Source organism: Lathyrus oleraceus, chromosome 4, assembly GCF_024323335.1.
Source record: "Lathyrus oleraceus cultivar Zhongwan6 chromosome 4, CAAS_Psat_ZW6_1.0, whole genome shotgun sequence".
NCBI lineage: Eukaryota > Viridiplantae > Streptophyta > Magnoliopsida > Fabales > Fabaceae > Lathyrus > Lathyrus oleraceus.
The window spans coordinates 164,784,364-164,798,113 of record NC_066582.1 but is presented as its reverse complement, the minus strand read 5'-3'; the positions used below and the strand labels follow the sequence as shown (position 1 = coordinate 164,798,113).

General features: G+C 38.7%; 1 pseudogene; it reads left to right on the top strand.

The window, feature by feature from the left end:
- The first annotated feature begins 11,204 nt into the window (after positions 1 to 11,204).
- LOC127077196 (uncharacterized) lies at positions 11,205 to 11,304 on the top strand (annotated as a pseudogene).
- The last annotated feature ends 2,446 nt before the right edge of the window (positions 11,305 to 13,750 follow it).

Genomic DNA, 13,750 nt, shown 5'->3' with positions numbered 1-13,750 from the left:
TCAACCCGTAATATTATCAAGAGAAACTCGTCTGAGTGTAGTTGATCGCTCGACTGGGTGAGTCGAGAATGGGATACAAACTGCAAGTGCACAGTTCTATCGCGTAGTTTTAAAAGATATCGATCCCACAGGGACTTATGAATCGATATACCGTTATCTAAAGTTACTACGTAAATCTAAGGTGAAGATGTTTGATTGTTTGGGGAAAAACTAAGAGCTAAACTAATGTCTAGATTAAATATTAATAAAACGGATATCGGTATGTAATTCGTCAAAACTAGGGAATCAAGTCTTTGTCGGTTTCTTGGTTTTAAAATGAATCGTTTCGGTTAACTTTATTGGTTAAAGGTTCTATCTCAAACTCTCGCTCTGTTGAATAAACCATGATTTTATATTAATGTTGCTGTCACTTATAATTAAGTCAAAAACCATATTTTGAAAACAATAAAGTTGCAGAAACTCTTTTTAAGAAAATACTGACCGTTTTAAACACCCTTATCTCAAACTCTCGCTCTGTTGACTTAGGTTATATAATTAAATCCAAATGCTTAACTCTCGTCCTCACATTCAATCTTTAAAAATACTTTTTGGAAAAGGTCAGAATTTAATTAACTCTAAAACTTGCTCTCGCCCTGATCTAGAATTAATGCCTAACTTACACTGTCCAGTTAAAATCTCAAACTCTCGCTCTATTGATTTTAACTTCTTTATGCCTTTTACTTTTGTAAAAAATCTTGTTATTAAACCTGTAAGTTGAGACCATAAAAAGATTGATTTTGATTTTAAGTTTAGATAGACCGACTCAGTCTCGATCCCTTATTCTGCTTACTTTACATACCGATACCTAGGCAAATTAGCCAGACATGCTAAATAAACAAGAATTTATATCATGCATAAACAGACTCATTCCAGGCAGGCAATATGAATAAACAATAGAATAAAACATTAAAAATTAAATAACAATTAAAGAACCTGAATGCGTAATACAATGGTCTTGAACACTCCACCACAAGCCGGTAGGATTTGTTCTTCGATTCTTCAATTAAGCAGTAAAATAAATCAAGGAAATAAAACTCGAATATAACGTAAGGTTAAATCCGGTATAAAGTTGCACAGTAGTTTCCGGTGTAGAAACTATTACGCGAAAAAATATCTAAAAGCTAAAAACGGGAAAGATAAATTGCAAGGGAAAAGAGAAAGTAAAGCTTGCAAAAGAAATAAATAAAATGAACAATGCTGGAAAGGAAGAAAAATAAGCAAAGGCGTGAAAGGAAAATTTGGCAGAGCTTCCGCAAAACTGAGCGTGCAAAAAACTCCCCACGGCAAAGAGAGGAGATGGCTATTTATAATAGCCTTGGTAACTGCATTCTGTTCCCTACGAGTCTTCAGCATGGCTAAATACACGGCTTGGGAATAGGACACGAAGTCCTCAACGTTACTTCCATTCTTCTGAGAGCGTAACTTGCGCCAAAAAGCTAGTGGACTGGTGTGACGCTCGTCACACCATGTGTGACGTCCGTCACAAGGCTACTTCGCGTGACGCTCGTCACAACCCTTGTGACGCCCGTCACAGGGGCAACGTGCGCTTTCTTTTGGGCTGGGCTTGGTCTTGGTTATTTGTTTCCTTTTTATTGCTTTTTACACCTCCTTTTCTTTCCTTTTTCACTTTTGCTTCAAAATGGGTACCTGATGTAAATAGAAAAGAAATACTGCATAATATCTGATAAAATGGGATAAATTAAAGTAAATGATAATATAATCTAATTAAATTAAGTCTTAAAATGTGATATAATTTCATGTTATCAAACTCCCCCATACTTAAATCTTTGCTTGTCCTCAAGCAAAATTCAGTATAGAACTTGTTAAAAGTTTTAGCCAGATGAAATTTCAAAGCACACATCAATTCGTACTAGGTTGCGAATGGATTTTTGTTTAGGAGGACTTGAGTTTAATCTTGACATCAACAACCACCGTTACAACTTAGATAACCCTATTTTTATGCCAATCAGTTTCAAGTACCCTATGATAGCTATCCTGGTTCCTTTAGTCTTATTTTACCCGTTTTCATTCTAGCGAAATCACATTAAGCCCTTTATCTTTTCGCGCACATAGTGGAGTAACCGGTTAGTGATTATGATCCGCTTTTAGCTAGAAGTTCTGGTATATAAGTCGGATAACTTCATTATTCAGTCCATTGCAAATTGCGGGGGATCGAACCGTAGTCCCCCCTACCAAGTTCAGTACCAGATTCCTACTGAACCAACTCATAATGGATCTTTCGTATTGTGCTTTTGCATGATCTGCAACCTTTAGATTAAATGATCTGGTAAGGATCACCTAATTTAATTAGTGCATTTCTTGATATATTTATATATTTTAGGTTACTTTGGGGATCATTCACTTATATTCATCGGCTCTCCACGTAGTTTGCTATTAAGATGGTGCTGACTTCTGTATAAACTACTTGGGGTTGCCATAGAACTAAAAGTTCAAGGAATTGGTATAATAGGTACTTTATCCTGATCTAACATATTGAGGTTCTCAGAGCGTTGTTATGGTAATAATTTTGTTTTGATCTCACTCAAGTTTTATAAAGTAAGCAACCTTTATACTTATTGGGTGTGTTAAAATTTTTGTTATAGCTCAGGAAATTGAGGGGAATAGATAATAGAAAATTTTCACACGGAACTTAACTTAAAATAAATATATATATATTTATTTTTATTTTTATTTTTATTTTATTTTATTTTTTATTTTTTATTTTTTATTTTTATATATAGGGAAAAAAAAGGGAAATAACAATGAAAGGGAGAGTACATATTTGAAAAATGAGAATGGAAAGAATATTGTTTCCCCCCCATACCTAAACTAAACATTGTCCTCAATGTTTTAAGGAAATGAAATACAAGATGGAAAGGAAAAAGAAAACAACTAAGGCTGCCTTCCGCCTCTGGTTCTTGGACCTGGTGATCTTTGACGTATGTCTAAGTTGTCGAACCTGCTAAACAACTCAGTAAATCGCTGGTCGGTTATGGCATTCCGAGCATCCTGTTGCTGTTGCATTTGACGCATCATCTGCATCATCTCTGTATTCTGTGCCTGCATTCCATCGATAGCATCCATAATGTCATCGTTGGTCGCAGGCCTTCTTCGTCGACGACGTTGGGAGGATGGGCCGGCTGCATTACTGGAAGGGTTTAGCAGGACTGATTGTTGTGTTGGCGGATGATCACCTTGTTCCATTTCTTCAAACTCATCTGTTTGCTGGTTTGTTTGTGAAGGCTCGGTGGTTTCAGGAGCGCTAAGATCGTAGAGGTGGCGGTCGGGGTTTGTGACATCAGTTAGGGTGGTATTGGGTAGCACAACACTCGGGACTGCTTGGTTGTTCACCATAAGATAATAGCCTCCGCCTACTCTGTTTTTAATCAGGCGGCTGGAGCGGCAATAGCTGATATCCATAGACAGGGGAGGTAGGGATTCTAAAGTTTGGAGTTTATCCCCTAGGTTCAGGCCAAGTGCTATGGAGGTTATTAATCCACCAACTATAAAGGGTTGCCGGCCTCTAGCACATAAGGTGCGGATATGATGAAAGAGAAAAGAGGCGGCGTTTACCTGAGCATCCGATTCGAAAACGCACTGGAGGAAAAATAACTCCTTTGAGTTGACCTTACTGTTGTTTGGTCTTCCAAAAAGTGTGTTTTGCAGGATACGGAGAAAATAACGGATGGTGGGGTTATGGATGTGGGAGAGAAGGAGTTCTTCCCAGTTGTAGGTATTTATACCAGAAATTTTCTTAAAAAGATCGAAAACTAGAACTGTGTTCCAGTTTGAGGTTGGAGGGATTCTGGCATGCAGCAGACCTTCTGTGGGAAATTGTAGCATGGCACTCAATTGGCGTTGGGTTAGAGAGTACTCGGTGTTAAACATACGGAAGGTTGCGGTACCGGTCAGAAATTCACCTTCACCGGCGGGAGTGGTGTAGTCGTAAGAACTTAAGAATTCTAAGGTTAGGGAAGGGTAGGTGGGTTGGTTATGGGTGCAAAGGAAGGTTAAATCGGCTTTACGGAGCATCCACTCGATACCTTGGAGTAAGCCCAATTGTTGTAAACAAGTTAAATCGGGGTACCTGGTGGAAGCGACGCCTCGCTGTTGGAAGCGCTCGAATTGCTCTTGCTGATAGTTGTCATCTCCGGATCGGAAGATGATATTTCCGAAATTTTGATTTCCCGCCATTGTGATGAATTTTTGAAGGGATGATTTGGAAAGGAAAAGAAGTGTATTTGATATGAGAGAATTGTTTTGTGGTGAATGAAGGAAGTTTTGGTAGGTATTTATAGGAGAAGGATTGGAAGGTAGAAAGAAAAAGTGGTTGAAAAGTAATTAAGTGTGGTAAATGAAAAATGAATGGGGAATGTAAAAAATTAAAGTGTAACGTTCGTCTCCAACGGCTCCTTAACGTTCACTTGTCTGAAGGGTGTTACGCTCGTCACAGGGGTGTGACGTTCGTAACGGGCGTTTTGCGTGCCGTTCGTCATGGAGTGTGTGACGCTCGTCACACCTCCTTTTTGGCAAGGCTTCAGTGGCGCTTCACAGAATTACTTTGGTAGCGTATTTTAATGTTTCATTTTGCTTATGATCATTTTTAGTATGCAATTTTAATGCATTGTGCACGCTTACTTGCTTTGTATAATAATAATAATAGGTAACAACAGTAGAGCATAATAGCCATTGCATAATAAAATTAATTAAACAGCTTCAATAAAAATGATCATAATGTATTACAGGGAAGGAAAATAATAAAATGAAATAGAAATAAACATGAATTCAAACAACATTAATGAAAAAATCTAGCCTAAAACTAAATAACTTAGAATGAAATATAACTAAATTCCATCTATCTTCGGATCTCTGGCCGGAGGAGTAAAAGAGTTAACATGATGCCGTAACATACGTAACTGACTTGCCGTGCTGCTCATGTATTCTAGGATTTCAAGTCTCAAGTTATGGAAATCTTCCCTGAGGGCGTCTTGCTCTGACATCAAGGCTTCAATGACTGTTTTAATATCTGTTCCTGGCATATGATGTCGGAGATCAGGCATGACTGATTCTTCGGTCAGGACAGGCTGAGGAGGAGGATCAATATCATAGTAGCCGGAAGGTGTCTGAGGGTCAGATTCAGCAAGAGAGATATGGTCAACATAGTGCTCATAGTCGTCACAAATCTCATAATCCTGGATGGATTCAGTGGATCCAGCCGGAGTTGGGGTTTCATTCAGGTTATAGAGCCAGTTCCTTTGATTATGAACACTAGTTCTAGGATCGGGCATGGTGAATAGGCAGAGAACCTGGTTATCAATAATAAGCTCGAACTCATCAGACCCTATGTTTGCTATAAACATAGTGTTGAAGAGGAAGGGTATACTCATAGTAGTAATGCCACAAAAAGGGTTAAGGTCAAGCATAGGCTGACGTAGTCCAATAGCATTACCTATCATAGTGATCAAACCGCCTATTCTAATGGGTGCTCGCTCATCCTGGATAAGGTGGTCCAAATTAGCTAACATAAAAGTAGCACCGTTTACTGGACGGTTCTGGGAAGCACAAAATATGATGAAGAGTTCATCACGTGAAACTGAAGTACTATTTGGCTTCTTCCCAAATAAAGTGTGGGTCAGGATCTTATGGAAATAGCGAAAAGCCGGGTTATGTATGTTTCCAGAGAGAAACTCATGTTCTTCGGGCTCATCATTTCCAGTCAGCTTACCCCAAAAGTGTTCAAGCTCTCTATATTCAAAAAGTTCTTCCTGGCTTACAGTGAATGTATCAAAGGAGGTAGGAAAACCCAAAAGGTTGGTGAAGTCTCTAATATTAAATTGGTACTCCATATTGAACATTCTGAACTGGATAAAACCTCTGCTGATTCCTTTTCCATGGCTAGGTAGATAGATTAATGAACTAAGGAATTCTAGTGTGAGTCTCCGGTAGGTGGTGAAATGTCTCAGGATAGGGGAGGTCTCCCATCCTATCTGATTCAGCAAAAACAGGACACTCTGTCTCAGTCCAAGGGCAGTCATAGCCCAATCATCAGCATATAAACTAGGTAGCATCTCTCTAGCGGCTAGTTCTTCAAACTTTCGTTTCTGAGCCATTCCTCTGAACTTGATACCCATACGATCAAAATGTCCCATCTGGTTAGTGTTAACTAGAGAAAAGAAACATGAGTTTAAGTCAGGATTTGGCCAAATGCCGAAAGAAGAAAAGAATTATTATTATTATATATATATTTTTTTTCTTTTTGAATAAATCAATAATGAATACTAAATAGAAATTAAAAGAATAATTAAGAGAAAAATAGGGAAATGATAATAATAATAGAATAATAAAATAACAGATTAATTTGTGGGTTGTCTCCCACTAAGCGCTTTGTTTAAATGTCGCAAGCTCGACAAAGAAACTGTTAAATATAGTCTATGAGTCCTGGGGGCGTTTCGTCTAAGTGTAGAATTTGCGAATCCTCGTTGGTTTCCGCATAGTGATAATGTTTCAGACGTTGCCCGTTTACGGTGAACGGTTCTGTAGATTGTCCTTTTATTTCTACCGCTCCACTGGGAAAGATTTTAGTGATATGAAAAGGTCCTGACCATCTGGATCGTAGTTTTCCCGGGAATAACTTTAGTCTAGAGTTAAATAAAAGTACTGCGTCGCCTTGCTTGAAGACTTTCCTTGATATACGCTTGTCATGCCATTGTTTTGTTCTTTCTTTATAGATTTTGGCATTTTCATAGGCGTCTCTTCTGAGTTCCTCTAATTCGTTTATGTCAAGGATTCTCTTTTCACCGGCGGCTTTATAATTCAAATTTAAATTTCTAATAGCCCAATAGGCTTTATGTTCTAATTCTACCGGGAGGTGACAGGATTTTCCATAAATGAGCTTAAATGGGGTCGTCCCTATGGGAGTTTTATAAGCAGTTCGGTATGCCCATAAAGCTTCTGGTAATTTCAATGACCAATCTTTCCTTGAAGTGGCGACCGTTTTTTCTAGTATTTGCTTGATTTCTCTGTTAGATACTTCCACTTGTCCACTGGTTTGAGGGTGGTAAGGTGTTGCTATCCTATGTCTCACTCCATATTTAAGTAGTAGTTTTTCGAGTACCTTGGATATAAAGTGTGATCCACCATCACTGACTACTATTCTTGGGATGCCAAATCTCGGAAATATTATATTTTTAAAGAGTCTAGTTACTACTCGGGTGTCATTTGTTGGAGAAGCTATGGCTTCGATCCATTTTGATACGTAGTCAACTGCCACGAGTATGTATTTGTTACCGAAAGAGGATGGAAAGGGTCCCATGAAGTCTATCCCCCACACGTCAAAAATCTCTACTTCCAAAATACCTTTTTGTGGCATCTCGTCACGTCTAGATATGTTTCCCGTGCGTTGACATCTGTCACACTCCTTAATAGCCGCATGTACGTCCTTCCATATAGTTGGCCAATAAAAGCCAGCTTGTAGGATTTTAGAGCAGGTCTTGGATGTACTTGTGTGACCACCATAAGGTGCAGAGTGACAGTGTTGGATTATATTTTCTACCTCTTCTTCGGGTATACATCGACGGAAAATACCATCGGGGCCTCTTTTGAAAAGTAAGGGATCATCCCAGTAATAGTGTTTTATGTCGTGGAAGAATCGTTTCTTCTGCTGGTAAGATAAAGTAGGTGGAACTATTCCGGCAGCTAAATAATTGACTAGATCAGCGTACCATGGTATGACAGATATAGCTAAGGTGGTTTCTACTTGCATGTCGGGGTTGTTCTCTTCCAAAGTAGCTATGAGTTTATCATACGAGAAATCATCATTAATGGATGTTCTTTCTGGTTCAAGGTTCTCAAGTCTAAAGAGGTGGTCTGCTACTACGTTTTCAGTTCCTTTCTTGTCCTTGATTTCTAAGTCGAATTCTTGTAGTAACAAGATCCATCTTAGGAGTCTAGGTTTAGCATCCTTTTTTGTTAAAAGGTACCTGATAGCAGCGTGATCAGTGTAAACTATTATTTTGGCTCCTACCAGGTAAGAACGAAATTTATCTAGCGCAAATACCACTGCTAGGAGTTCTTTCTCGGTTGTGGCATAATTCATCTGCGCTTCATCCAGGGTTCTGCTAGCGTAATATATAACGTGAAGCTTTTTATCCTTTCTTTGTCCTAAAACAGCACCTACAGCATAATCACTGGCATCGCACATTATTTCGAATGGTTCATTCCAGTCTGGTGTCTGCATAATGGGTGCGGAGATCAATGCTTGTTTAAGAGTTTGAAATGCTTTTAAACAGTTATCGTCGAATATGAATTCAGCATCTTTCATCAACAGTCCGGTTAAGGGTTTAGTTATCTTAGAGAAGTCTTTGATGAATCGTCGGTAAAAACCGGCGTGTCCTAAAAAGCTTCGTACTTCTCTCACGGTTCTTGGGGGTTGAAGATTTTCGATTACCTCTATTTTGGCTTTGTCTACTTCAATTCCTCTGTTCGAGATGATGTGTCCTAAAACAATTCCTTCTTGTACCATAAAGTGGCACTTTTCCCAATTAAGTACTAAGTTTACTTTTACACATCGCTCCAGAACTCTTTCCAGGTTTTCAAGGCATTCTTCGAAACTTTGTCCGTATACAGAAAAGTCATCCATGAATACTTCCATGATGTTTTCGAGAAAGTCGGCGAATATTGCCATCATGCATCTTTGAAAAGTTGCAGGGGCATTACACAGACCAAACGGCATTCGTCTATACGCGAAGGTACCAAAAGGGCATGTGAATGTTGTCTTTTCTTGGTCATCAGGGTGAATTGGTATTTGAAAGAAGCCTGAATAACCGTCTAAATAACAGAAATGTGAATGTTTAGCTAATCGTTCTAACATTTGGTCAATGAATGGTAAAGGGAAATGATCTTTTCGGGTTGCTTTGTTTAGTTTCCTATAATCAATGCACATTCTCCATCCCGATTCGATTCGTTTAGTTATAGTTTCTCCTTTTTCGTTTTCAATAACGGTTATGCCTCCTTTCTTGGGTACAACGTGTATAGGACTAACCCATTTGCTGTCAGATATAGGATATATAATACCTGCTTCTAATAACTTGGTTATTTCTTTCTTTACTACCTCACTTAGGATCGGATTTAGTCTTCTCTGGTGTTCCCTAGAGGTTTTACAGTCTTCTTCTAACATGATGCGGTGCATACAAATAGAAGGGCTTATTCCTTTAAGATCGGTGATGTGGTATCCTAGTGCAGTTGGATATTTTCTTAAGATATGTAGGAGTTTTTCTGTTTCGAGTCTTCCTAGATCTGCATTAACTATCACAGGTCGTTCAAGTTCTAAGTCTAGGAATTCATATCTCAGATTTTTGGGAAGTGTTTTCAAATCAGGGGTTGGTTTGTTAAGACACTGCGTAGGATCTGGTGTTATTGCTAGGCATTGTTTAGATTTGTCCTCTAAAAGATAGTCTGATGGTTTGTCTTCTCCTGACTCTGCTTCTTTTATGCATTCATCGATGATATCCATGAAGTAACATGTATCTTCTATTGCAGGTGCTTTCAAGAATTGGGAAAGAATGAATTCAATTTTTTCTTCACCTACTTCGAAGGTGAGTCGTCCTCGTTTTACGTCTATGATTGCACCGGCAGTTGCTAAGAATGGTCTTCCTAGTATAATAGGTGTCGTATCATCTTCTCTAATGTCCATAATTGTGAAGTCAGTGGGAATGTAAAACTGACCTATGCGTACGGGAACGTTTTCAAGGATTCCTACAGGATATTTGATGGAACGATCTGCTAATTGCACAGACATTTTGGTCGGTCTTAATTCTCCCATCTCCAGTTTCTTACATATGGATAAGGGCATAACGCTAATTCCGGCTCCTAAATCGCATAAGGCTTTGTCGATGACAAATTTTCCTATGTGACAGGGTATAGAGAAGCTACCCGGATCCTTGAGTTTAGGGGGCATGTTTTGGATTATAGCGCTACATTCGGCAGGGAGTGTAACGGTTTCGCTATCCTCAAGTTTCCTCTTATTAGAAAGAATTTCTTTTAAGAATTTAGCATATGAGAGCATCTGCGTAATAGCTTCGGTAAACGGAATTGTAACGTTTAATTGTTTAAGGAGATCAACAAATTTTCTAAATTGGCCTACATCTTTGGTTTTAACAAGCCTTTGAGGGTAAGGTATAGGTGGTTTGTAAGGTGGTGGAGGTACATAAGGTTCCTTCTTTTCTAGGGTTTCCTTATTACTCTCTTCCTTTTCCTTAGGTTCACTTTCCTCAGTGGATTTCTCAGGGTTTTGGTTTTCTATCCTTGGGTCAGACGGTCCTTCCACTTCCGTTCCACTTCTCAATATAATTGCATGAGCTTGGCTTCTCGGATTGGGTTGGGGCTGTCCAGGGAATGTACCAGTTGGTGCAGCGGTAGGTGCTTGTTGTTGAGCTACTTGAGATATTTGCGTTTCCAGCATTTTGTTATGGGTAGCCAAGGCATCTACTTTGCTTGCTAGTTGTTTAAGTTGTTCGCCAGTGTGCATGTTCTGGTTTAAGAAATCTTTATTGGTTTGTTGTTGGGAAGCTATAAAGTTTTCCATCATGATTTCCAAGTTGGATTTTCTAGGGGTATTATTGTTAGGATTCGGTTTCTGATATCCTGGAGGTATAGATGGGGCTTGATTTGGAGACTGTCCAGGTGCGTATAAAGCATTATTACTCTTATATGAGAAGTTTGGATGGTTCTTCCAATTTGGGTTATAGGTATTCGAATAGGGGCTTCCTTGAGCATAGTTTACTTGCTCTGTTTGGATTCCAGTCAAGAGTTGACATTCCGCAGGAGTGTGGCCTTGGATTCCACAGACCTCGCAATTCTGAATTATAGCAACCACGGCTGCTGGAGGTGATACGTTTAAACTTTCAATCTTCTGGACCAAAGCATCCACTTTTGCATTGACGTGATCAAGGTTACTTATCTCGTACATGCCAGTTTTCGGTTGAGGTTTTTCCACTGTTGTTCGTTCGGTTCCCCACTGATAGTGGTTTTGGGCCATGCTCTCGATAAGCTGGTAAGCATCAGCATAAGGTTTGTTCATTAGTGCACCACCTGCAGCGGCGTCTATTGTTAACCTTGTGTTGTATAAGAGACCATTATAAAATGTGTGAATTACTAACCAGTCTTCCAAACCATGGTGTGGGCAAAGTCTCATCATGTCTTTGTATCTTTCCCATGCTTCGAAAAGAGACTCGTTGTCTTTCTGTTTAAATCCGTTTATCTGGGCTCTTAACATAGCTGTTTTGCTTGGTGGAAAATATCGGGCAAGAAAAACTTTCTTCAACTCGTTCCATGTGGTGACTGAGTTGGAAGGAAGAGATTGAAGCCATCTTCTAGCGCTATCTCTTAATGAGAAAGGAAAAAGACGAAGTCGAATTGCCTCTGAAGTGACACCATTAGCTTTAACAGTATCAGCGTATTGGACAAATACGGATAAATGAAGGTTTGGATCTTCGGTAAGATTTCCAGAGAATTGGTTCTGTTGCACAGCCTGCAACAACGAAGGTTTAAGTTCAAAGTTGTTTGCTTCGATTGCGGGCGGAGCAATACTTGAATGCGGTTCATCTTGCGATGGAGCGGCGTAATCTCTAAGAGCACGAGTTGGTTCTGCCATCTCGGTTAAAGAAGGAAAATCTTTGAGATCAGGAAGGTCTATAGGAGGGAGATTGTTTTCAGCACGATATTCCCGAATTCGTCGTAAGACTCGGAGATATAGTTCGATATCGTTGATTCGTAAATAGAGCGGTTCGCCTTGAGAGCGAGTGCGTGGCATACAAATCAACGAAAGAAAGAAAATAGAAGAAAAAGAAACCTTAGTCTCTACAGCGTAACGGAAGAGTTACGATATCGATTGAATAAAAATCCCCGGCAACGGCGCCAAAAACTTGATCGCTCGACTGGGTGAGTCGAGAATGGGATACAAACTGCAAGTGCACAGTTCTATCGCGTAGTTTTAAAAGATATCGATCCCACAGGGACTTATGAATCGATATACCGTTATCTAAAGTTACTACGTAAATCTAAGGTGAAGATGTTTGATTGTTTGGGGAAAAACTAAGAGCTAAACTAATGTCTAGATTAAATATTAATAAAACGGATATCGGTATGTAATTCGTCAAAACTAGGGAATCAAGTCTTTGTCGGTTTCTTGGTTTTAAAATGAATCGTTTCGGTTAACTTTATTGGTTAAAGGTTCTATCTCAAACTCTCGCTCTGTTGAATAAACCATGATTTTATATTAATGTTGCTGTCACTTATAATTAAGTCAAAAACCATATTTTGAAAACAATAAAGTTGCAGAAACTCTTTTTAAGAAAATACTGACCGTTTTAAACACCCTTATCTCAAACTCTCGCTCTGTTGACTTAGGTTATATAATTAAATCCAAATGCTTAACTCTCGTCCTCACATTCAATCTTTAAAAATACTTTTTGGAAAAGGTCAGAATTTAATTAACTCTAAAACTTGCTCTCGCCCTGATCTAGAATTAATGCCTAACTTACACTGTCCAGTTAAAATCTCAAACTCTCGCTCTATTGATTTTAACTTCTTTATGCCTTTTACTTTTGTAAAAAATCTTGTTATTAAACCTGTAAGTTGAGACCATAAAAAGATTGATTTTGATTTTAAGTTTAGATAGACCGACTCAGTCTCGATCCCTTATTCTGCTTACTTTACATACCGATACCTAGGCAAATTAGCCAGACATGCTAAATAAACAAGAATTTATATCATGCATAAACAGACTCATTCCAGGCAGGCAATATGAATAAACAATAGAATAAAACATTAAAAATTAAATAACAATTAAAGAACCTGAATGCGTAATACAATGGTCTTGAACACTCCACCACAAGCCGGTAGGATTTGTTCTTCGATTCTTCAATTAAGCAGTAAAATAAATCAAGGAAATAAAACTCGAATATAACGTAAGGTTAAATCCGGTATAAAGTTGCACAGTAGTTTCCGGTGTAGAAACTATTACGCGAAAAAATATCTAAAAGCTAAAAACGGGAAAGATAAATTGCAAGGAAAAAGAGAAAGTAAAGCTTGCAAAAGAAATAAATAAAATGAACAATGCTGGAAAGGAAGAAAAATAAGCAAAGGCGTGAAAGGAAAATTTGGCAGAGCTTCCGCAAAACTGAGCGTGCAAAAAACTCCCCACGGCAAAGAGAGGAGATGGCTATTTATAATAGCCTTGGTAACTGCATTCCGTTCCCTACGAGTCTTCAGCATGGCTAAATACACGGCTTGGGAATAGGACACGAAGTCCTCAACGTTACTTCCATTCTTCTGAGAGCGTAACTTGCGCCAAAAAGCTAGTGGACTGGTGTGACGCTCGTCACACCATGTGTGACGTCCGTCACAAGGCTACTTCGCGTGACGCTCGTCACAACCCTTATGACGCCCGTCACAGGGGCAACGTGCGCTTTCTTTTGGGCTGGGCTTGGTCTTGGTTATTTGTTTCCTTTTTATTGCTTTTTACACCTCCTTTTCTTCCCTTTTTCACTTTTGCTTCAAAATGGGTACCTGATGTAAATAGAAAAGAAATACTGCATAATATCTGATAAAATGGGATAAATTAAAGTAAATGATAATATAATCTAATTAAATTAAGTCTTAAAATGTGATATAATTTCATGTTATCAGTAGTATCGTGTAACAACTATTATCA